This window comes from Scyliorhinus canicula, chromosome 3, assembly GCF_902713615.1.
Source record: "Scyliorhinus canicula chromosome 3, sScyCan1.1, whole genome shotgun sequence".
In the NCBI taxonomy this organism is placed as follows: domain Eukaryota; kingdom Metazoa; phylum Chordata; class Chondrichthyes; order Carcharhiniformes; family Scyliorhinidae; genus Scyliorhinus; species Scyliorhinus canicula.
Genome location: NC_052148.1, coordinates 14,102,693 through 14,128,646, shown reverse-complemented (window position 1 = coordinate 14,128,646; position 25,954 = coordinate 14,102,693). Strand labels below are relative to the sequence as shown.

Genomic DNA, 25,954 nt, shown 5'->3' with positions numbered 1-25,954 from the left:
AAAATAGGTACATCCCTGGGCCAGATGGGATTTATCCTAGGATTCTCTGGGAAGCCAGGGTGGAGATTGCACAGCCTTTGTCCTTGACCTTTATGTCGTCTTTATCGACAGGAATAGTGCCGGAAGACTGGAGGATAGCAAATGTTGTCCCCTTGTTCAAGAAGGGGAGTAGAGACAACCTGGTAATTATAGACCTATGAGCCTTACTTCGGTTGTGGGTAAAATGTTGGAAAAGGTTATAAGAGATAGGGTTTATAATCATCTTGAAAAGAACAAGTTGATTAGCGATACTCAACACGGTTTTGTGAAGGGTAGGTCATGCCTCACAAACCTTATTGAGTTTTTTGAGAAGGTGACCAAACAGGTGGATGAGGGTAAAGTGGTTGATGTGGTGTATATGGATTTCAATAAGGCGTTTGATAAGGTTCCCCACGGTAGGCTATTGCAGAAAATAAGGAAGTATGGGATTGAAGGTGATTTAGCGGTTTGGATCAGTAATTGGCTAGCTGAAAGACAGAGGGTGGTGGTTGATGGCAAATGTTCATCCTGGTGTTCAGTTACTAGTGGTGTACCGCAAGGATCTGTTTTGGGGCCACTGCTGTTTGTCATTTTTATAAATGACCTGGAAGAGGGTGTAGAAGGATGGGTTAGTAAATTTGTAGATGACACGAAGGTCGGTGGAGTTGTGGATAGTGCTGAAGGATGTTATAGGATACAGAGGGACATAGATAAGCTGCAGAGTTGGGCTGAGAGGTGGCAGATGGAGTTTAATGCGGAAAAGTGTGAGGTGGTTCACTTTGGAAGGAGTAACAGGAATGCAGAGTACTGGGCTAATGGCAAGATTCTTGGTAGTGTAGATGAACAGAGAGATCTCGGCATCCAGGTACATAAATCCCTGAAAGTTGCCACCCAGGTTAATAGGGCTGTTAAGAAGGCATATGGTGTGCTAGCCTTTATTAGTAGGGGGATTGAGTTTCGGAGCCACAAGGTCATGCTGCAGCTGTACATAACTCTGGTGCGGGTGCGGCCGCTCCTGGAGTACTGCATGCAGTTCTGGTCACCACATTATAGGAAGGATGTGGCAGCTTTGGAAAGGGTTCAGAGGAGATTTACTAGGATGTTGCCTGGTATGGAGGGAAGGTCTTACGAGGAAAGGCTCAGGGACTTGAGGTTGTTTTCGTTAGAGAGGAGAAGGCTGAGAGGTGACTTAATAGAGACATATAAGATAGTCAGAGGGTTAGATAGGGTGGACAGTGAGAGTCTCTTTCCTCGGATGGTGATGACCAACACAAGGGGACATAGCTTTAAATTGAGGGGTGGTAGATATAGGACAGATGTCAGAGGCAGTTTCTTTACTCAGAGAGTAGTGGGGGTGTGGAACGCCCTGCCTGCAACAGTAGTACACTCGCCAACTTTAAGGGCATTTAAGTGGTCACTGGATAGACATATGGATGAAAATGGAATAGTGTAGGTCAGATAGGCTTCAGATGGTTTCACAGGTCGGCGCAACATCGAGGGCCGAAGGGCCCGTACTGCGCTGTAATGTTCGATTTTCTAAGTAAACAAGATTCACATTTTTCCACATTATACGCCATCTGCCAAATCTTTGCTCATTCTCATGCCCTCATGACAACTTAGCTTCTTACCTTTGTGTCATCGGCAAATTTAGCAACCACAAGTCATTGATATAAACTACAAATAGTTGAGCCCCAGCACTGATCCCTGAGGCACGCCACTTGTCACATCTTGCCAACTGAAAATGACCCACATATCACTACTCTCTGCTTCCTGTTACCTAACCAATCCTCTATCCATGCAAATATGTTATCTCCCATACCATGAGCATAGTACCCTTTGATCTTGTCAAATACTTCTGTGCATCCACAGGGTCCACTTTAGCCACATTGCTTGTTATTTCCTCAAAGAAAGCCAATGAATTCATCAAACATGCTTTCTCTTCCACAAAATAATGTTCACTCTGCCTGACCTCATTGAGATACAACATAGAACAGTACAGCACAGAACAGGCCCTTCGGCCCTCGATGTTGTGCCGAGCAATGATCACCCTACTCAAACCCACGTATCCACCCTATACCCGTAACCCAACAACCCCCCCCCACCTTACTTTTTAGGACACTACGGGCAATTTAGCATGGCCAATCCACCTAACCCGCACATCTTTGGACTGTGGGAGGAAACCGGAGCACCCGGAGGAAACCCACGCACACACGGGGAGGACGTGCAGACTCCGCACAGACAGTGACCCAGCCGGGAATCGAACCTGGGACCCTGGAGCTGTGAAGCATTTATGCTAACCACCATGCTACCGTGCTGCCCATTCTAAGCACTCTGTTGCAATGTACTTATGATAGAAATTTCAACTGGCCTGTAGTTCCTTGCTTCTTCCCCCTTCTTTCTTGAATAGTCACATATGCTTTCTCCATTCTGATGGAACCTTCCCCGAATCTTGTGCATTTTGAAAATTAAAACCAATGCATCTACTATTCCAGCAAATACTATTTGTAGATCTATGTACTCTCCCATAACCCATAAGCAAATATATAAACATACAAGTTTAAACAAAAATCACAGCCTCTCTTCCCAAAACCACAATCCTGTAGATGACACACACTGCTGCCACTATGCATTGGCATTGGAGGGAGTGAATGTTTGTGGAAACGGTGCCAATCCAGTGGGCTGCCTTGTCCTGAATGGTGTCATGTTTCCAGGGTGTTGTTGGAGTTGAACTCATCCACACGCAGGGAGTATATCATATTCCTAACTTGGACCTTTTAGATTGTGTACAGGCTTTGGGGAGTCAGATGGAGAGTTATGTGCTGCAGGATTCCTAACCTCTGACCTGCTCTCGTCGTCACCAGTTAAGTTTCTGGTCAATAGTAACCCGAGGGATGTTGATAGTGGGGGATTCAGCGATAGGATCATCCTTGAATGACATGGGGCAATGGTGAGATTCTCTCTTATTGGAAATGGTCATTGCCTGGCACTTGTGCGGCATGAATATAATAATAGCTTATCACGAGTAGGCTTCAATGAAGTTATTGTGAAAAGCCCCGAGTCAGCACATTCCAGCGCCTGTTCGGGGAGGCTGGTATGTGAATTGAACCCGCGATGCTGGCATTGTTCTGCATTAGAAGCCAGCGATTTAGCCCACTGTGCTAAACCAGCCCCTATTATTTTCCCATTGTCAGCCCAAGGCTGGATATTGTCCAGGTCTTTTTGCATTTGGACATGGACTGCTTCAGTGTCTGAGGTGTCACGAATGATGCTGAACATTGTGCAATCAATGAACATTTCATTTCTTATCTTCTAATGGAAGGAAAGACAACAATGAAGCAGCTGAAAATGGTTAGGCCTAGGTCACTACCCTGAGGAATTGAGAACCACAGATATACACAGTACAGAAGAGGCCCTTCGGCCCATCGAGTTTGCACCGACACATGATAAACACCTGACCTACCTACCTAATCCAATTTGCCAGCACTTGGCCCAAAGCCTTGAAATGTTATGACATGCCTAGTGCGCATTCAGGTATCTTTACCACCCTTTGGGTAAAAAGGTTTTTCCTCTCATCCCCCCCCTAAACCTCCTGCCCCTCACGTTGAACTTGTATCCCCTCGTGACTGCCCCTTCAACTAAGGGAAACAGCTGCTCCCTATCCAACCTGTACATGCCCTTCATAATCTTGCCTCGATCAGATCACCCGTCTTCTCTGCTCCAGCTAACACAACCAAAGCCTATGCAGCCTTTCTTCATAACCTAAATGTTCCAGCCCAGGCAACATCATGGTGAATCTCCTCTGCATCCACTCCTGTGCAATCACATCCTTCCTATAATGAGGCGACCAGAATTGCACACAGTATTCTACACAACTCCAACATGACCACTCTGCTTTTGTAATCTTTGCCTTGATTGATAAAGGCAAGTGTCCCATATGCCTTTTTCACCACCCTATTAACATGCCCTTCTGCATTCAGAGATCTATGGACAAACACACCAAGGTCTCTTTGTTCCTCAGAACATCCCAGTATCATGCCGTTCATTGACTAGTTCCTTGTCCAATTACTCCCTCCAAAGTGCATCACCTTACACTTTTCAGGGTTAAATTCCATCTGCTACTTATCTGCCGATTTGACCATCTACATGTTCCTGTAACCCAAGACACTCAACCACCCAGCCAATCTTTGTGTCATCTCCTGAAACAGATGATTCACCTCCAACAGCCACAACCATCTCCCTTTGTGCTCGGTCTGACTCCAACAAGTTTGAGATTCTTCCTACTGTTTCACATTGACTCCAGTTTTGCTCAGGCTCCTTGAGTCACACAATGCTGCCTTGAGGTGAAGGGCAGTCACTCACACATCTGGAGTTCAGCTTTTTGGCCATGTTTGAGCCAATGCTGTAATGAAGTCAGGAGTTGACTGCTGCGGCAGAACCCAATCTGAGCAGGTTACTGCTAAGCAAGTGCTGCTTGACAGCATTGTTAATGACCCTTCCATCATTTTACCAATGATCGAGAGTTGGCCAATGGGGTGGAAACTGACCGGGTCAGATTTGTCCTGGTTTTTATGCAAGGCCAAATCCGTGCAATTTTCCACATTGCTGGGTAGGTGCTGGTTCTGTAGCTGTACTGGAACAGCTTGGCTAGGAGCATGGTACGTCTGGGGCACAAGTCTTCAGTTCTAGCGTCAGGTCCCAAAGCAGTATCAGGCGCCGTCAGTCGTTTCTGTATATCACATGGATTGAATCGAATTGGCTGAAGATTAGCAATTGTGATGCTGGGGATGTCCGGAGGAGGCAGAGATGGATCATCCACTCAGCACTCTGGCTGAAGATTATTGCAAATGCTTCAGCCTCGTCTTTTGCCCAAGTATGCTGGGCTCCTCCATCATTGAGAATAGGGATATTTGTGGAGCCTTCTCCTCCAGTGAGTTGTTTAATTGTCTACCACCATTCATGGCTGGATGTGACAGAACTGCAGTGCTCAGATCTGATCCATTGGTTGTGGAATCACTTAGCTCTATACTTGCTGCTCATGTTGTTTGGCACACTAGTCATGTGTTGTAGCTTCCCCAGGCTGGCAGCTAATTTTTAGTGCTGCTCCTGGCATGCCCTCCTGCACTCTTCATTGAACCAGGATTGATTCCCTGGCTTGGTGATAACGGTAGAATGGTGGATATGCTGGCCATGATGTTACGCATTATGTTGCAGTACAATTCTGCTGATGCTGATGGCCCACGGCACCTCACGGATGCAGATTAGTTCAAAATTGATCCCATTTAACATGGTGGTAGTGCCACACAATACGAAGGAGGGTATGTATCCTCAATGATGGGACTGTCTCTACAGGGACTGTGTGGTGGTCACTCATACCAATAGGAGGAGCGGCACGGTGGCACAGTGGTTACCCACAGATGTGGTGTTACTCAGTAAGCAGTTGAGGGAAATTAAATATGGAAGTCCTCAAAATTGAGTCCGAATTTATGAAGACTTCAAGTCAAACATGGGCAAATAAATCCCATTATTAACACCCTCCTCAGCTGAGGTATCATACTCATTCATGTTTGAGGAAGCACTTAGGGCAATGTTTTTCAAACTTTGTTTCCCGGGACCACTTTTACCAACCGGCGTAACTTCAGGACTCATGCCGGCCGACGTTTGTGACACACCATTATTTCTTACCTTTAATGCAACTGGCGAGCCTGCTTGGTCCTCACAATCTCACTTGCTTCATCATTCAATGCTACATTTCTGCTAAGGACTTCAGCTGACAATTTAAGTTCTTGCTGCATCTCTGGAAAAAAAATCAAGAGGTTTGGCCTCGAACTCGCCATGCTCAGTAATGCCTTGGAAGATTTGAAGGTTTTAAACTTCCATTTGCCAGTACTATAAACACACCTGGGTTTTGCATCCTGATTGGCATTGGCACAATAAAGCCATACCTCAAGAAAGCATCTTTATACTGCCTTGTCCCTGATTTCAGTTTCGAAATGAGTTGTTCACCAAAGACCCAGGGGCTCTGATACAGCTCACACCAGCAGTGTTTTGTCTTGCAATGGATTCTTCTGACAAGCTCTCTCCAGCAGATTCAGTTGAGAGATCCTGGCCTGTGCGTCTCTGGCCCTCTTTCTTCCTTATAACAAAATAATCCATCTTCATTTATTCACTTGCTTCCTGGCAGCTACAAAATGGAGGAATCTCTCCTCCATGATTTCTCGCCCAAAGCAGTGTACGCGCCGGGCATGTGACCTTCTATCTGCCGATGCCTCTGGTGAAAAGACTCCATCGTTAATATTTAAAGGCTGGTCCGGCCGGCATTCTTTTTTTCTCGACTTTGAAACTTTATTTCCAATCCCTGATTTTTCCAAGTATATGACTTTTTACTACTGAAAATTAAACAATTTCAGTTGAACATGCGCATCCTTACATTAACACACAAACTTTGTTTTTATATACCGTACCCATTTCTTTAGAAATTTAAACAAGTATAGAAAAAAATACAATCTTGTTTGTACTTTACAAGCGACATCGACGAGATGAAGTTACTTGTCAAACACACACCAGGACACAATATTTCTTATTGGTTCCACTGCATTGCACTATCCAAACATTCAAGTAGTCTCCTTCTCCATTCTTACCAAAAGCACTTACTTCCTGGTTTCCAGACAGTGGTGACACAAAGCAATGACTGTGTAGGCTTCTTCCAGTGTTGACATGGCCGTTTGACTGGCCTTGTTTGATTGGTATTCCTGGCTGACAAACCTGGCCCAGCTTCCCCCTCACCGTCCAGTAGCTACATCCACCCCAGTCACAGTCTGCTGACCACTTCCCAACCAGATTTGCACTGGCCATTGAAAAGCTTGGCCACTGAGCCAGATATCACGTACTGCCAATCGGTGGCGGGGGATGAGACGAGCGGCGGGGGATGCGACGAGCAGCACGCAGAGGACGAGCACTACAGCAGAGCTCCAAGCTGGGGCCACCACCGTTAGCATCTCACGTCTATGTGGGCACCCGTCAGCCTCTGTCCCTCACATGACATGATGAAGGGTGTCCTCAGTGTGAAGATTTGGTCTTTACACATTGTATGGAGTGGTCATAAACGAATCTCAATGAATGGATGCTTTTGTAACAAGTAGATTGTAAGCCTTGTCTGGTAGCTAAGTCCATTCGGACTCTGCCATCTCAACCAGTGGTGGTATTGCTGAGCCTCTCTTGTAAATGGACACTGAAATCCTCCATCCCTACATTCTGTCCCCTGTTCCCCTTGGTCAAAGATTTTCAAACTCAGAATCGCGACCTGCGGGTGCCGGGAGGGTCCGTCCCCCGTCCCCCGTCCCCCGCGCACACGGTGACCAGCCCAGCCTCGCGCCACCTCAAATGCTGCAACCAATTGGGGACTGCCCACATCCGGCATTCTTAAGAATCAGTCGCGACCATTGGGGACTTTGTCCTGCAATCGGGAATGCCACAATCAATTGTTCCACGACCCTCCCGGCACCCACAGGTTAGGTGGATTGGCCACGCTAAAATGCCCCTTAATTGGAAAAATAAATAATTGAGTACTTCCCCGTTTTTAAGTGCAATTAGAAATGGGTAATAAATTACAAAATCAAAAGAACGAATTCTAAAAGAATATAATTAAACTGATAATATTTTGCAGTGCAATTACATAGGTATCCATTCTGCAGTAGATCCCCGGTTTAGCACAGGGCTAAATCGCTGGCTTTTAAAGCAGACCAAGGCAGGCCAGAAGCATGGTTCAATTCCTGTACCAGCCTCCCCGAACAGGCGCCGTAATGTGGTGACTAGGGGCTTTTCACAGTAACTTCATTTGAAGCCTACTTGTGACAATAAGCGATTTTCATTTCATTTCCTACATTCTAAAGTCGCCGGTGCAAAGTTTAAATATGGGGAAAATGGCCACTTGCTCTGCCCAGTAATCCTATGCATGCTGGATGTGAATAATAGACTGATAAATACAGGAAGAGGGCCCCAACTCAGATGTGAACAACAACAACAAAAATAACAACAGCATACATTAAATAATGGAATAGAGCTGTAGTTTTTGCCAGAGACAAGAATAACAGCTTGTGCATAGACGTTCAAAAATGAGCACTCAAGCTAAAAGTTGAAGTTTCTTGGACATCCAAACTTTTGGAGCACAATCCACTAAGCATCGCAAATTACTGAGTCAACTGCTTTGATTATGTTGATGAATGCCATGGGGTATTTCTGATGTTGTTCTCAACATTTTACTTTGATCTGTCTGGCAACAGAAAGAAAGAAAATAGAAAGTCGCTTATTGTCACGAGTAGGCTTCAATGAAGTTACTGTGAAACGCCCCTAGTCGCCACATTCCGGCGCCTGTCCGGGGAGGCTGTTACGAGAATTGAACCGTGCTGCTGGCTTGCCTTGGTCTGCTTTTAAAGCCAGCGATTTAGCCCAGTGTGCTAAACAGCTCCAGAGATCATGGCTCAGGCTCTTCTGGAAGGTCCAAAGCCACACCGTCTTGGGAAGGATTTCCTCAGCCACAGGAATTAGGCAATTGGGGAATGCATGCCCAGATTTTCCCCGATATTCTAAAAGCACTGGGGGTGTGCCAGCACAAATTGGACTGCAGCAGTTCAAGGCAACGACTCACTAGCACATTCTCAAGGGCAACATACCCTCACCTGGCCAGCGACACACACATTCCATGAAATAATTTTTATTTTAAATCCTCAATAGTTTCCACCGTATGATGACAGTAACTATGTTGAGTGAGAGACTCAACACCAAAGTCTTCAAAATTCAGACCGAGGCGGTGAGATCGTCCCCATACTATTTACAATCTACCCAACAGTGGTTATTCAACACAAAAATGAACTGCCCTCTGGTGTCAGAATTCAATACAGCCAGATGGAAAACTCTTGATCCTCAGGTGCCTCCATGTCAAAACTAAACTGACCACCATAGACGTACATAATCTATAGTTTGAAAATGACTGCAGGGTCAGTGTCCACTTGCACCAAATTTGCAAACACTTTCAATCTCTTCAATTCTGCATACAAGAAACTCAGCATACCGTTGAATGTTGCCAGAACATAACTCATGTTCAGCTTCTACTTTGGTTGCATCAGCATCACAGACTGACTGATTACAAATGTATTCCGCCAACATTTATAAATGTGTTTAACAATGTGATAATGACCAGATAATCTGGTTTGTGATGTTGATTGAGGAATACATACTGATCAGGACATTGGGAATAACTCCCCGTACAACCCACATCTGGTCAGCCAAATATTCCACCCACCATACATGTTAGAACATAGAACATAGAACAGTACAGCACAGAACAGGCCCTTCGGCCCTCAATGTTGAGGGAGAAATTCTTCCCATATCTCTCTGAAGGCCACCACTAAGCACGAGATCTGACACTGAAATCAGCTGCACCAGCTCAGTCTTCTACCAAGTAAAGCAGCAATTGTTTGACAACAAAAACTTCCACAAGTCCCAGAGTACAGAGTTGAATATTCTCTTAACTCTCAAATGGTCACATTCCCGGGAAGGACAAAGAAAATGCTTCAGACTCTCTGAAGCTCTCTTTGAAGCACAACAGCACTGACCTGAATGAAAGGGGAGCTTGCTACCAATCATTTAGGATGGTGACAAGTTGTCTATTAAGCTGCATCACACTATGATTCACATCTTAAAAAAGAGACAGAGTGGCAGCAGAACAGGAAAATAAAGGGAACACTCCAGGATCCCACTACCTTGAGGCACATCCTGTCCCATGTGCCAATGCCAAAGATATGGTCGGGAATTGGTGAGCTCAGGCACAAGATGACTTGCAGCAGAAACTTGGAACACTGAGTAGACGCCATCGTCAAATTGAAGGACAGCAGGCAACAACATCTGTGTAAAGACCTGAAAATAGAGCCTTCTCGGTCACAAATCATCAGAAAGTAATAGAAATTGTGACACTGGATGATAGAGATAAAATTGAGGAATAAGTGCAGCTGGATGCTCACGGACATCTACTGGAACACTGTATGAAAGGGTTTCTTCACTTTATTAAAATAGAGAAAATACTGGACACAAAGATCAATCTGCATCTGAAAAAGGCCAGGGTACATAATCAAGGGTCCCATTTTTCATGCAAGTCACTTCCACCAAAATACTAACCGAGTCACATTGTATTTTTTGCCATTTATTTTAGGGCGACAAATTGTTTAAAATTTTGCACTCCATATTTCTAAAACAAATGTGTTAATCACTCAGCGGTTTCCTAACTCAGATCTGTGGTCGCTGTTCAGTGATTGGTGTTCACCAGATTCATAGAATAGAAAAAGCACAAAAGGGTTCACTGTTTTGTAGGTTTGGAGATAAATACCAGCACAAAGAAACTCAGTATCAGCAAGCATTGCTATCGTGGCTTTATCAAAGCTGACCAAAAAGTACAAAACACACCATCCAAAGCAAATTCTCTGGTAAGCAGAAACCACATTGCTTTTCAACAATGCTTAGCACCAAGATGGACTGGAGTTACAGCTCAGGGATTGTGACTGGTGTTACACATCAGGGATTGTATACTACTGCATTATCAACTCTCACCTACCATCATCTGATTTTAGGTTTTACTCCATTTTAGCACATTGACCAATAGTTGTAGATGAATCGTAAGTTCCCAAAGAATTGGTCTTTACTTCGCCAGCATTTAGTGAACTTGAGGTTGCAATAAATCCTTGCTACTTTACTCTCTCCGTTAGAATATGTCACAGGTCGTCTCGATTTCAGAAAATGGAATCAAATAATCCATCAGACTGTGGCTCAGGCTATAAAGAAACATTTACTTTTTTTTTAATTGAGCAGGTATAGGAGAACAACTTACTATAAACAGGACATTTCCAGAACAGCGGCAGGCAAGAGAAAGGACCAACAGGTTTGAACAGAATTTAGAAGAAAATAGGTAATCAATAAAAATAGAGATGGAAAATTGGGCCATCATTATGCACCATGTCACTAACCAGCTGCTCTCTGAAATTCAGACCTTCAAGTGACCAGAGATTTTAGAAACAGTCAGCAGCTTGCCAACGCAAATAATCTCGCCAACACAAACTCATCTCCATATTCTCAGAATTCATGTCAATTCAACAAGCATTTCTATCACACCGTTTGGATTAAAGAAAACATGCTGCGGGATTCTCCGTCGGCGGGATCTCCCGCTTCGTCGGCAGCGCATCCACGCCCGTGGATTTCTCGATGGCATGGGGTGGCCACAATGGAAAACCCCATTGGTCCGCTGTGGGAACGGAGAATCCCGCTGCTGGCAAGGGTGTACCATGCAGGAAAACGGGGCAGGTGGGACGAAGACTCTCTCTCATGGTACTTTCCACACCATAAGTATAAATAATTGGATGTAAAGCCCAAGGACACAATATGACCACAACTGAATCAAGTTTGAAAGATTGGATGGATTCAAAAGGAAACTGATTGAACGGCAAGACAACTTGCAAAGTCTCAAGAAGAAAAGGGGGTCCAGTGATGAGTTTTGAAGGACCAAGGCTACTGTGGATTTTTAGGGATGGATGGAACAACAGAAATTTTGAAAGAAAGGAAGCCAAGACTTAAGAAACCAATGTCTTCTGATTCTCAAACCTTCTGCCATTGCTTACCTCCTTCTCCTTTGTCCAGGTGCCTCATGATTTTGAGCCTCATGATTTTATCAAATCTTGTCGCAACCTTCTCCTTTGAAAGGAAAACAGCCAATTTACCTACACACCAGTTTCCCTTATCCATGGAACCATTCTCACAAATCTTTTCTCCTTCCAAAAGTGCGGTGCCCAGAGTTGCACACAATACTCCAGTTCAAGCTGAGCCAAAATGTTAGAATGATTCACCATGACTTCTTTGCTTTTATACTCAACATCCAAAGAGAAGGAATTGGTGGATGTTGAGTCTGGAGAAGGTAATCTGGCAAGATGGATACAGAACTGGCTAGGTCATAGAAGGTAGAGTAGCAGCAATGGAAGGGTGCTTTTCTGATTGGAAGACTGCGACTAGTGGTGTTCCGCAGGGATCAGTGCTGGCACCATTGCTGTTCATAGTATATATAAATGATTTGGAGGTAACTGGTCTGATTAGTAAGTTTGCGGATGACACAAAGGTTGGTGGAATTGCGGATAGTGATGAGGACTGTCAGAGGATACAGTAGGATTTAGATCATTTGGAGACTTGGGCAGAGAGATGGAAGATGGAGTTTAATCGGACAAATGTGAGGCAATGCATTTTGGAAGGTCTAATGCAGGTAGGGAATATACAGTGAATAATAGAACCCTCAAGAGTATTGAGAGTCAGAGAGATCTAGGTGTACAGGTCCACAGGTCACTGAAAGGGGCAACACAGGTGGAGAAGGTAGTCAAGAAGGCATACGGCATGCTTGCCTTCATTGGCCGGGGCATTGAGTATAGAAATTGACAAGTTATGTGGCAGCAGTATAGAAATTTAGTTAGGCCACACTTGGAGTATAGTGTTCAATTCTGGTCACCAGACTACCAGAAGGATGTGCAGGCTTTAGAGAGGGTGCAAAAGAGATTTACCAGGATGTTGCCTGGTATGGAGGGCAGTAGCTATGATGAGAGGTTGAATAAACTCGGTTTGTTCTCACTGGAACGACGGAAGTTGAGGGGCGACCTGATAAGAGGTCTACAAAATTATGAGGGGCATAGACAGAGTGCAGAGTCAGAGACTTTTTCCCAGGGTAGAGGGGTCAATTACGGGGGGGCACAGGTTCAAGGTGCGAGGGGCAAGGTTTAGAGGCAATGTACAAGGCAAGTTTGTTTTTGTTTTTTACACAGAGGGTAGTGGGTGCCTGGAACTCGCTGCCGGAGGAGATGGTGGAAGCAGGGACTATAGTGACGTTTAAGGATCATCTTGACTAATACATGAATAGGATGGGAAAAGGGGGATACGGACCCCGGAAGTGTAGAAGATTTTGGTTTAGACGGGGAGCACGGTCGGCGCAGGCTTGGAGGGCTGGAGAGCCTGTTAATGTGTTGTACTTTTCTTTGTTTTTTCTTTGGTCTTTATACTCATATGCCTTTATTTATGAAGTCCAGGATCCTATATAGTGTCCTTTAATGATTTGTGCACATATAACAATGGACCCGAGAGGCCTGAATAGAGTGGGAGTGGAGGATGTTTTCACTTGTGGGATAAACTAGAAGCAGAGGACACAATCTCAGACTAAAGGGACGATCCTTTAAGACAGAGATGAGGCGGTATTTGTTCAGCCAGAGGTAGGTGAATCTGTGTAACTCTTTGCCGCAGAAGGCTGTGGAGGCCAAATCAGTGTCTTGAAGACAAAGATAGATACATTCTTGATTAATGAGGGGATCAGGGGCTATGGGGAGAATGTAGGAGAAAAGGGATGAGAAAAATATCAGCCATGATTGAATGAGGTTGCAGACTCGATGGGCCGGGTGGCCTAATTCAGCTCCTATCTCTTTTGGTCTTATAAACACAAGTAAATACTAAAAATTCCTATTTAGACACTAGAACCAATCAGGTAAAAGATAGTGGCGCAGTTGCTGGCCTCTTAATCCAGAGACCCAGGGTAAGGCTCTGGAGACCTGGGTTTGAATCCCACCAGGAGAGATGATGGAATCTGAATTTAATAGAAATCTGGAATTAAAGATACATAGAAGATAGGAGCAGGAGGAGGCCTTTTGTCCCTTCGAGCCTGCTCCGCCATTCATCACGATCATGGCTGATCATCTAACTCAATAGCCTAATCCTGCTTTCTCCCCATAGCCTTTGATCCCATTCTCCCCAAGTACTATATCCAGCCGCCTCTTGAATATATTCAAAGTTTTAGCATCAACTACTTCCTGTGGTAATGAATTCCACATGCTCACCACTCTTTGGGTGAAGAAATGTCTCCTTATCTCTGTCCGAAATGGTTTACCCGGAATCCTCAGACTGTGACCCCTGGTTCTGGACACACCTATCATCGGTAACATCTTCCCTGCATCTACCCTGTCTAGTCCTGTTAGAATTTTCTAAGTCTCTATGAGAGCCCCCCCTCATTCTTCTGAACTCCAGCAAGAACAATCCCAACCTAGTCAATCTCTCCTCATATGACAGTCCCACCATCCATGGAATCAGTCTGGTAAACCTTTGCTGCACTCCCTTGAGAGCAAGAACATCCTTCCTCAGAGAAGACCAAAACTGCACACAATACTCCAAGTGTGGCCTCATCAAGCACTGTACAATTGCAGCAACACATCCCTGCTTCTATACTCGAAACCTCTTGCAATGAAGGCCAGCATATCATTACCCTTCTTTACCGCCTGCTGCACCTGCATGCTTCTAATTATGACAAATGATCTAATGTACGATCTAATGATGACCATTACTCCATTGTCAATTGTCATAAAAACCCATCTGATGGCAGCATGGTGGTGCAGTGGGTTAGCCCTGCTGCATCACGGCGCCGAGATCCCAGGTTCAATCCTGGCTCTGGGTCACTGTCCGTGTGGAGTTTGCACATTTTCCCCATCCTTTCGTGGATTTTGCCCCATAACCCAAAGATGTGCAGGGTAAGTGGATTGGCCACGCTAAATTGCCCCCGAATTGGAAAAAATGAATTGGGTACTCTAAATTTAAAATACTATGAATTTAAAAAAAAAAAATTTTTTTTAGATAAAAAAATAAAAACCCATCGGGTTCACTACTGTCCTTTAGGGTAGAAAATCTCCAGACCATCAGAAATATGTGGTTGACTCTTATGTGCCCTCTGGGAGGAACTTCCGTTGACAGGAATGTGCTGAGTAGCTGCACATCAGGTGGCTCTCTTAATTAAGAAAATATGGTACTTTTGGCCGAAATTAGCCCACAAAACCAGACTTAAACATCCCCTCACCCTCAACAAGCCTACGAACAACAAAATACCAGGAAGCAACAGCTCGAGGTCGCAGAGACACCCGAAACTGCAAGCAAGCTGGTCGGCGGACCCACGGGGCAAGGGGTCCCCAGCCTCCCCCAAGAGAGAGAGAGGGACTGGCGTCCCAGAAAACCTTCACCAACACACCCCCTCACCCCTCCCCAAGGAGGCGATGCATGGAGGCTATTCCTAACCAAGAAAACAAACGCAATGATGAATTACATTAAGGTGAGATAAAGGTGACGGTCAAGGTGGCAGTGACGGAGGCACGAGCTTCTATGCAGATAGTGGTAGACGGCATGGAGAGGAAACTGAAGTCCAGGGGCACTCTATCTGAGAGCTAGAAAAGGTTTTGACAGATCAGGGCGACCAAATCGCCGCCCTGGAAGCCACAATCCGTGACGACCTATGGGAGCCTGAAAGAGAAAGCTGAGGACAAGGAAAATCAGTTGAAGATGCAGAACATTAGGCCTGCCAGAGGGAATCGAGGGCAGGAACACACTGACTATGTCAGGCCCAAATGCTGGGCAACATGGTTGGGAGGGACAGCTTCCCCAAAGCGCTGGAGATCGACGGGGCTCACAAGTCACTCTGACCAAAGCCCAGGGCCGGGGAGCAGCCAAGGACGATAATAGCCAAGCTCCACAAGTATCAAGACCGGGAGAGGATCCTTCACTGGCTCGACAGATGAAGGTGGCGTGCAACTGAGAGGGACATAAAATAAGAGTGCACCATGACATTGAGGCAGACCTGGCGAAGTGCAGAGCCAAATTTAACCATGCAATAGCGGCACTGGACTACAGCAAGGTCAGATTCGGGATGTTATTCCCAGCCAGGTTCTGGGTAACTTATCAGGGCAAAGAATGTAATTTCACCGCCACGGCTTAGGCAGACAAATTTGTCCTAGAATGAGCTAGACAGGCAATGAGAATGACAGCAGTGAGGAAGGCAGAGAGGAGACAAAGGGGAAAAAAGGAATAAAAATGGGCAATTTCTCACAGGACTACGTTGCCTCGCCATGAACTAGGGAACTAGCTCAAAGGAAGATGGGGGCAAGGGCAGCAGAGCGCAGGAGAGGGTGAGGAGGAGACAGTAGTGACATGAGCAGCACGGGCATAAGAGGGGACCAGATCGACCCTGCGATGATGGCCAAATCACTAGAAGGATAGCTGGTGCCAGGAAGCACAAGAGAGGGGGCTATGATAAGGGGCAAGGCGGGTCTTTGGACTGATTTCAGCAAATCGCTATCGGAAACATGGAACCAGCAAGCGGTGTGCCAAACAGTACAAGTAGCAGTCTACTGTCCATCATTAGCAAAGTGATGGGAGAAGTCATCAACAGTGCCACCAAGCGGTTCTTACTCAGCAATAACCCGCACACGGACCCTCAGTTTGTGGTCCGCCAAGGTCACTCCGCTCCTGATCTCATTACAGCATTGGTTCAAACACAAAAGTGCTGAATGCCAGGGGCGAGGTGAGAGTGATGTGCCCTTGACATCAAGGCAGCATTTGACCGTGTATCGTATCAAGGAGCCCCAGTAAAACTGGAGTCAATGCTAATCAGGGGGGAAACTCTATTGGTTGGAATCATAACTGGGACAAAGTACTGCAAAGGAGAAGAAACGCGGTGGGCCTGGCCCTGTTGAACATGCAATACCACCACTGGGCAGTGACAGCGGAAAGAGTGAAAGGCTGGGTAACGGACCCAGATACAGAATGATGAGGATGGAGTCCTCATGTACACGGAAGACCCTCCGGGCCCTCACCATGGCAGCGCTCCCATCCCCGTCAGCAAAACACTCCACAAGCCCAGAGGTGGTAGTGACCCTGAGAACCTGATGAGGCACCATTTCAGGCTGACCGACATGTCTATCGTGGCCCCCATCTGTGGAAACCATGGGTTTTGCATCAGCCACGCTTGATTCCACCTTCAAGAGCTGTACACAGGAAGGGGGGGACACTCACAGTTGGGGGCTTTTACACGGGTGACAAGACTAACGACATTAGAGGAAGCTGATGGAGGGACTGGACCTACCAAACGGGAATGACCGCCAACATTTACAGATCAAAAACTTTCACCGCAAGGAGATGACTACATACCCACGAACCCTGAAAAGCACAATGCCAGAAGAGTTACTGGACGCGGACAGTCAGGGGAGGGGAAACTGTGGGAACCTGTTCGGGCAGCTTTTAGAAAGGACGCGCTCCCTGGAGAAAACTCGGGAGAAATGGGAGGAAGAGCTAGGGACGGAAGTAGGGTGGGGAGAGCGAAGCACTGAACAGGGCCAACTCCTCCTTGTCATAATAATAATCTTAACTGTCACAAGTAGGCTTACACTGTGAAAATCCCCTAGTTGCCACATTCCAGGTCCCTGTTTAGGGCGAACTCAGAATGTCCAATTTATCTAACAGCACGTCTCTCGGGACTTGTAGGAAGAGACCGGACCACCCGGAGGAAACCCATGCAGACACGGGAGAACGTGCAGACTCCGCACAGACAGTGATCCAAGTCGGGAATCGAACCTGGAACCCTGGTGCTGTGAAGCAACAGTGTAAATCACTGTGCTACTGTACTTTCCAATGTTGTGCAAGATTAAGCCTTATGCAGCTGAAAGTGGTGCACTGAGCGCACCTGACAAGAACCAGAATGAGCAGGTTCTTCCCGGAGGTGGAGGATAAATGTGAACAGTGCCAGGGAGGCCCGGCCAAATCACGGCCACATGTTGTGTGCATACCCCAGACTTGTTGGGTTCTGGACATCCTTCTTCGAGGCAATGTCCAAGGTTGTGGGGGTGAGGTGTCTGAGAATGCAAGTCTTCAGGGTATCAGACGAGCCAGATCTATTCATGGGAAAGAGGGCCGACGCCATTGCCTTTGCTTCTCTAATCGCCCGCCGGAGAATCCTGCTGGGCTGGCGATCAGTAGCACCACCCCCAACTGCAGACTGGTTGGTAGACCTATCGAAGTTTCTCCACCTGGAGAAGATCGAGTTCACCATCCGAGGGTCAGAGGATGGCTTCCACTAAGCCTGGAGGCCATTCACTAACTTGTTCCAAGACCGGTTTGAAGCCAACAACCAAGAGAACGGGGGGAGGGGGGCACAGGGGAGCAGACAGGAGGTAAAAGGGGGAAGAGGGGGGCCAGAAAACAACTGACACAGAGGCCAAAGAGCCCAGAATAAGAGCCCAGGGAAGGGAACCCCCAAGGGATGGCCAAAAACAGGTGAGAGGGGAGAGGAAAAGGGGAAGGCACAACAATGAAAGGGGGAATAGGAGGGAGGGCACCTTCTACTTGCAAATAACGCATGACTACCCACTGTATAATGAAGGGCTCTTTCAAACAATGAAGGAAGGGGGCAGGGCCGACATAAAAGGAAATGAGTATATACAGTGTAATCGGCTCAGTCACCCTTACTGCTCGTATAATGTACAATATGTAAAAACTTCAATAATAAATGTTTCAAAATAACCAAACACCGGAGTTGAGGTTTCTGAGGGGTTATCTCCAATATTAGGCTATTGCAAACTGTATCTGGCCTGCACAGATTTGTTTATCCTCTATCGTATAAAATGAAAACTTTAAAAAAAACATTTTCACAATTTTCAAAAAGTCCCCAGGGATGGGTAATGAGCATTAACATTAAGACTCAAACCAAGGCAGAGCGAGCAAGCAATAAAGTCAATATAAATTTGAATTACGAACAGCCAAAACAGTATAATTACAAGTCAAAGCACTAGTCAGACCACACCTTCGTAACTGTGTTCAGCTCTAGTCACCAAGGCATAAGGGAGCCAATCAAAAGTGTAGAGAGAGCCACAAAACTGATCCTTGGTCTTAGAGATCTACGTCATGAGGAAAGACTGCAGACACTTGGACTCTTCTAGTCTGAAAGGAGGAATTTGAGAGGTGGCAATCTTGTGATAAAGTAACTACAATAAAGACACGAGGGACTACAGGTTCAAATCAATTAAAGATAAATTTAGAACAGATGTCAGAAAGCTTTTCTTTGCATAAGAAATGATAAGCACACATGCAATAGTCTCAATTTTTGATGTTTACCAAGTACAAAAGTATTTTTTAAATTTCGAATTTTGCTCTATTCCTTTTTTGAGTACTTGAACTGAGGCAGGCAGTCACAACAAGCGAGGGAAACTTGGATCATTTCAGATCATTGTTGAATGCCACAATCCGAAGAGCTGCCATATTTGGGCCTCATTCTCTGAACTCACTTGCATTAGTAGAACATGATCACTTGTTCTGCGAATGCTGCATAGCCTTCGTCTACCATAGTACCTACTTGGTAGAGAGCCAGGCAGAATAGTCATCAATATTCTACAGCACGGTGGACTATGAATAGAGGAGGACGACAGTTCAACAGCTATCAGGCGCAAATCATAAAGTGCAGCCAATTAAATAAAGATATTCTATTGATTTGAAGAGATTCTCCTAAACAAGCTAATGAAACAAAATTTTCACAAGTAAGATCAATATATTTCATTCTCAAGGTACAAAAATAAGAGGTACACATGCTTGACATTAAGACTTCAAAAAAATAAGAGGGAAATTGGGCACACCTAGGCCTAGAATATCCTCCATAAATGCAACCTGGAACTTCGACCCAAAATTATCCTTTTCCCCAATACCAAGTGATCGAATTACCATAATCTTGTTCAAATTAACTCAGAATTTCATTGAGTAGGCCTGGATGTACACAAAATGTAAATCAGCATAATTCATATATTCTTTAAGAATGAAAACTAAAGTCACAACTCATTTAACCATTATTTTTGCACATTAGGTCTAAGAACATGCAGTTAGAGAAGCACTTAAATACCATAAAAGGGAGCAGACCTCAATGATTGTGTTTTTTTTTTAATTGCAGTGAAACAACAGAAAATTTACAGTTTCCAGCCCAAAAATCTTGATTGTAATTTGGAGATAACAAATCTGCAGCAAACTGGTGTACAAGGTTCTGTAACCTGGGGGCAGGGTCATTCTCAAGATCGTTTTGGTGAACGGAACAATAGATGTCATAAAACATTGAGATTTGGGCATATTGCATTACGCTTACAATTTTGCCATCTTTCAAGTCATATTTTATTGCTTACAAATCGTGCAAATGCATGAAATTCCAGGCACTACCATTCGCACATGAAATGTAAAAGTACTAATGCCAAACTTGGGCTCAGATGACAGCGATTTCCCATGTATAATTTTGAGAACAGGCCTACCACTAGTAGTGGTAGCAGCAATATGTGACAATGAATCAAGATCAAAAATATTAAAGCATTCTGATTTCAGTGCATTTGGAGAAAGAGTCAAATAAATTTGGTGACAACAGGAATTTAGCAATGAACTAGATCTCCTTGATCAATCTCCAGTTAGATTGATCAACTAGGTAATCTCCACAAAATCAAACTCTTTTACAATATAAAGCAAAATAAGAGATATCAAACCCCCAGCAATGTAATAAAGACAGTTTAAAAGGATGCCATAAAGACACCAAGGAAAAAGTCTGACTGATTTTTGCAGCAAGATCTGCACTCTGAAGTATCACTGGGACCTCTAGGGAAAGCAGCACATAAAAATTCAAAGCACAGAAACTTTTGGAGAAGAGAACAAAGAACTTCACTCCACAACCGCCGATACAATTGCAATTTTAACAAAAATATAAAAGGGATCAAGAAAGATAAATCAAGCCAAAGTTGCAAATGATGTAAAATTATACATAACTGGAAACAAAGTACTCATATAATGAGCCATAAAGTAAAACTCATACATGCAAACAAAACAATGAAGTAGATTGTTATTGAACGAGGAGTATGGATCGAGTTCAGCAAATCAGGCACAGAGAAGTGATTCCTAAATGATGCCATCCAATTTCCTGTCCATTTGTTTAAACAGATTGAAGAACATTGGGTAGGCTCCTTTTTGTTTAATTGATTTTCAAGATTTCATATTCAATTCTATTTTCCTCTATTCACAACATCTAGACAGCCAATGCCCTCTGGAATAGACAAATTAAAATCAATCCCAATATATCCAGATTGAATTTAAGAAGCAAACTGAAGACAAACCTTTAAAATAATTGGCTCATAACTCTAAAATTAGAATAATCAGTTCACTAAAATTTAAATCATGCAAAGGTAGCTCATTCACTTTATTTAAATGATTCCATCCAAATAGTTTTGAGTAAAAACATAGGATTAACAAGAACATATACAGCTAATTTCAATTTCATATCTGTGGCAACTCCATAAGGTGCGGGCGGCGATTAAGGAATATGTGGAGTTGAATCAGAATGGGGAGGTGTCCACGGCCATTTTTTGGGAACCACTGAAGCCAGTGGTCTGAGGGGAAATTATTTCTTTAAGGCCCTTGCAGTTAGGGAAAGGAGGGAGGAACATGACCGTCTCATGAGCAAGATAGTGGAGGTGGACAAGGGATATTAGAGGGTGCCCACTGTGGAGGCATTGGCGAGGAGGAAAAAGTTGCAGGGGTAGTTTGACAGGCTGACACCAGGGAGGGCGATAGGGCAACTGAGGAGGGGGGGTGCAATATGAGTATGGGGAGAAGGTGAGCTGCATGCTGGCGCACCAGCTACTGAGGCAGGCTGGATCTAGGGAAATATTGAAGATATGAAGAATTGAACCTGGGTCCCTGGAGCTGTGAGACTGCAGTGCAAACCACTGTACCACCGTGGGACCCCTTTTCAAATCAAAGGTTGGTAACTGAGCAATGGGCTATCTTCAAAGAAGAAATAGTTCAGGCACAGTCAAGGCATATCCCATGAAGATAGGTACAGCAAGCAAATCCAGAGCTTCCAGGACGACAAAGAAACAGGGATTAGGATAAAGCAGTAAAGTATGCTTGTGAGATGTTAAATGGCTCATACAACCAAGTACCAGACCGAATTTCGATGGAGACGTCAGAAAGCAAATAAGATATGCAAAGAGGGTGTATGAAAAAAGACTGGCAGTTATCACTAAAGGTAATTACAAAATCTTTGTTAAGCAAATAAACAGTAAACATTTGGTAAAAGGAGTAGGATCGATTAGGCAAAAGAGGGGGATTTCCACATGGAAGCAGGGACATGGATGAGTTTTAAATGAATACTTTGCATTTGTGTTTACCAAGCAAGATGATGCTCCCAAGGGCATAATCAAAGATGAGGTAATGAATAAATTAATACAATGGAAGGATGTCAAATTGAAAAAGTGAAAGACCATAAATCGCAGAAGTAGGCCATTTGGCCCACCATCCTGCTCCACCATTCGATTAAATCATGGCTGTTCCGAAAGAGTCCTCAACTCCACTTTCCTGCTTTATCCTCAATTCTCTTTTTTTAAATACACAATTCATTATTTCCAATTAAGGGGCAATTTAGCATGGCCAATCCACCTACCCTGCACATCTTTGGGTTGTGGGACCGAACCCCACGTAAACACGAGGAGAATGCGCAAACTCCACACAGACAGTGACCCAGAGCCAGGATCGAACCTGGGACCATGGCACTGTGAGGCAGCAATGCTAACCACTGTGCCACCCTGCTGCCTGCATTACAATTCTCTTTCTGATGAAAAATCTGTCCATCTCAGCCTTGAACATACTAACAACCCTGCCTCTACAGCTCTCTGCAGTCAAGAATTCCATAGATTCATTACCCTCAGGAGAATAAATTTCTCCTCATCGCTGTCGTAAATGGGCAAAGCCTTACTTTGAGATTATGTCCGAGATAAGATGACCATACTTAGTTGACAGAGCACCAGGACCAGTTGAGATACACACAAAGGTGCTGAAGGGAGTGGAAATTGTGGGGGCAGTGGCCATAATTTCAGAATCACAGAACTGTTACAGCACAGAAAGAGGGCCCTGGGCCTGTCACGCCTGCACTGAATGTGCCAAGGGCCATTCCCCCGCCTTCCCCCACAACCCAGTATATTCTTCCTTTTCAGGTAATAATGCACTTCCCTCTCGAATGCCTCGATTGAACCTGCCTACATCACACTCTCAGGCAGTGCATTCCAGATGTTAACCACTTGCTGTGAGACAAAGTTTCTTATGACTTCATTGTTTCTTTTGCCAATTACCTTAATCTGCACCCTCTCATTCTTGACCCTCTCTCAAAAGAACACAAACAAGAAAAATATTAGTTGAACAGTTTCCAGCTCATTTCCTTAGACTCAAAGGTCTAAAGACTCAAAGCCAGAGGAATTGCAATAGTTGCACCCTGTTCAAGAAACTGTGTAAAGATAAGCCCAGCAAGGGCAGCATGTGGCACAGTGGTTAGCACTGGGACTGCGGCGCTGAGGACCCGGGTTCGAATCCCGGCCCTAGGTCACTGTCCGTGTGGAATTTGCACATTTCCCCAACCCAAAGCTGTGCAGGTTAGGTGGATTGGCCACACTAAATTGCCCTTTAATTAGAGAAAAAAAAATTGGGTATTGTAAATGTTACAAAAAAAAAGAGATAAGCCCAGCAACTGCAGGCCAGTCAGTTTAAATCAAGGTAATGGGGACACTTCTAGAAACAATAATTTTGGACAATATTTATGGTCAGATGGACAAATATGGATTAATTAAGGAAGGCCAACATGGATTGAAGAGAAAATGGCTACTTGGAATTTTTTGAAGACGTAACTGAGGGTTGATGTACTTGGACTTATAAAAGATATTTGACACAGTGCCACACAATAGACCTGTGAGCAAAGTTAGAGCTCTATTTTGGAATAAAAGGGGCAGTAACAACAGGAATGCAATTGTTTTCTGTCCAGACGCAGGTTTGTGATGAAGTTGCCCAGAGGACAGTGTTTGAGCCCTTACTCTTCCTGAAACATTTTAATCACCTGGACTATATAGGGCACAATTTCAAAATTTGCAGATATGAGAAAACTTGGAAGCATTGGGAATGGTGAGGAGGATCATGTACAACTTTAAAAAAAGATAAGATAAGTTGCAACGAGTAGACAAAAGGTACATGAAGTTCAAAGAGGAGAAATGAGACGCAAATCATTTTGTACAAAAGAACATAATAATATGGAGTGCAAAAAGAAATTGGATTGCTGTCTGAAAAAGAATGAATGTGCAGGGTTACAGGAAGAAGGCAGGGAAATGGCACAAAGTGTCAACCAGTACAGGCATGATGGGCTGAATGGCCTGCTTCTGCTCCATAACACTTGTGATTTGTGTACTTGGATCAGAAATGCCTGCTCCATCATTGTTCAATGCCCTTCTCAAACAGGGCATGCACAAACATAGAATAAACATTTATACATAGACGTACATCTACTGTTATATCCGGGTAGGCAGGAGTGCGCAGTTAATCTAACCCTATTAACTCCATATGTGGCAGCATTAGTGCAAATGTTTAATTCAGCCACCAAAATGGTCAACTATTTACCTTTGCCAGCATTAGACCCAGAGTAAATGAGACTCTAATCAACCTCTTTCAATAAACTCGGAATGATTAATTTATTATAGAACAAAACACATACTACAGTAGAAATGTTGGGGAACACAGGGTTTAATGAGGGAGGAACTGAAGGAAATCAGTATTAGTAGGGAAACGGTGTTGGTGAAATTGATGGGACTGAAGGGCGATAAATCCTTTGGGCCTGATAATCTACATCGCAGAGTACATAAGGAAGTGGCCCAAGAACCAGGTGACCATTGGTGGTCATCTTCCAAGATTCTATAGACTGGAACAGTTCCTACAGATTGGAGGGTAGCTCATGTAACCCCACTATTTAAAAGGGGAGGGTGAGAGAAAACAGAGAATTATAGACCAATCAGCCAGATGTCAGTGGTGGGGAAAATATTTAAGTCCAATATAAAAGATTTAATAGAGCACTTGGATCAGACAGAGTCAGCATGGATTTACGAGAGGGAAATCATGCTTGCGATATCAGCTGAAATTCTTCAGGCAACCTAGCAAGAGTTGATGAGGGGGAGCCAGTGGATAAAGTTTATTTGGGCGTAGTCCCACATACGGGCGGCAAGGTAGAACAATGGATATCAATGTTGCTTCCCAACACCAGGGTCCCAGGTTCGATTCCCAGCTTGGGTCACTGTCTGTGCAGAGTCTGCATGTTCTCCCCGTATCTACATGGGTTTCCTCTGGGTGCTCCGGTTTCCTCCCACAAGTCCCAAAAGACTTGCTGTTAGGTGAATTGGACATTCTGAATTCTCCTTCAGGTGTACCCGAACAGGCACCGGAGTGTGACGCCTGGGGGATTTTCACAATAAATTTATTGCAGTGTTAATGTAAGCCTTCTTGTTACACTAATAAAGATTATTTTTCTTATTATTTTTAGCCACATGTAAAATGAAAGCGCATGGGATTGGGGGTAGTGTATGGAGATGGATAGAAAACTGGTTGGCAGTCAGGAAACAGAGTAGGAATTAATGGATCTTGTGCCAGGACCCCAGCCATTCACAATATATATTAATGCTTTAGATCAGGCATTTTAAAAGTGGAGATCACAACACGCGAGTGGTTTGCGAGCAGTTGCCATGAGGTTTGCCGAGCCATCCATAGCAGCGTTCCCGGTCGCAGGAATTCACACGCAACAGTCGGCTTTTAACAATGCTGGCTGCGAGTAGCTTTAAAAATGACGGTCGCGACCATGCAAATCAGGATGCAAGGCCCATGTGTGTTGCATTATAGGCAGGGAAGTGCTGGCAAATGAAAGTTTAAAATTTTACCAACCCACACGACTGCCACAGAGATTTTTGTAGCATTGAATAGTTTTGTGGTTGGAAAGTGCAGGCTTGACTACGTTCGTTGCAGAGGAATCAAAAGTGATTGAACAGCCAACATGACTGGGAAAAAACATAGGAGTTATAGTAATGTTTATGGAGACAGTTGGTCAGAACATTGTTTGGAATCATCGTTTTATTCACCGTGAGGCATTGGCACCAAAAGGAATTCCATTCGATCTTGAAGTGTTGTTGAAAGGAATGTGATGTTGCGAATTTCATTAAACGCAGTGCACTCAACACCAGACTTT

General features: G+C 44.5%; 1 protein-coding gene across 3 annotated transcripts in view; it reads right to left on the bottom strand.

The window, feature by feature from the left end:
• The window catches only part of LOC119963824 (polyadenylate-binding protein-interacting protein 2-like), a 132,221-nt gene that overhangs the window by 94,442 nt on the left and 11,825 nt on the right, over positions 1–25,954 (bottom strand). Inside the window, exon 2 of one of the 3 annotated variants that reach the window (XM_038793138.1) lies at positions 18,695–18,831. The exons of the other annotated variants lie outside the window; for them this stretch is intronic. The gene's annotated coding sequence lies outside the window, so the exon portion shown is untranslated. The remainder of the gene's footprint in view (positions 1–18,694; positions 18,832–25,954) is intronic. 3 annotated transcript variants of the gene reach the window in all.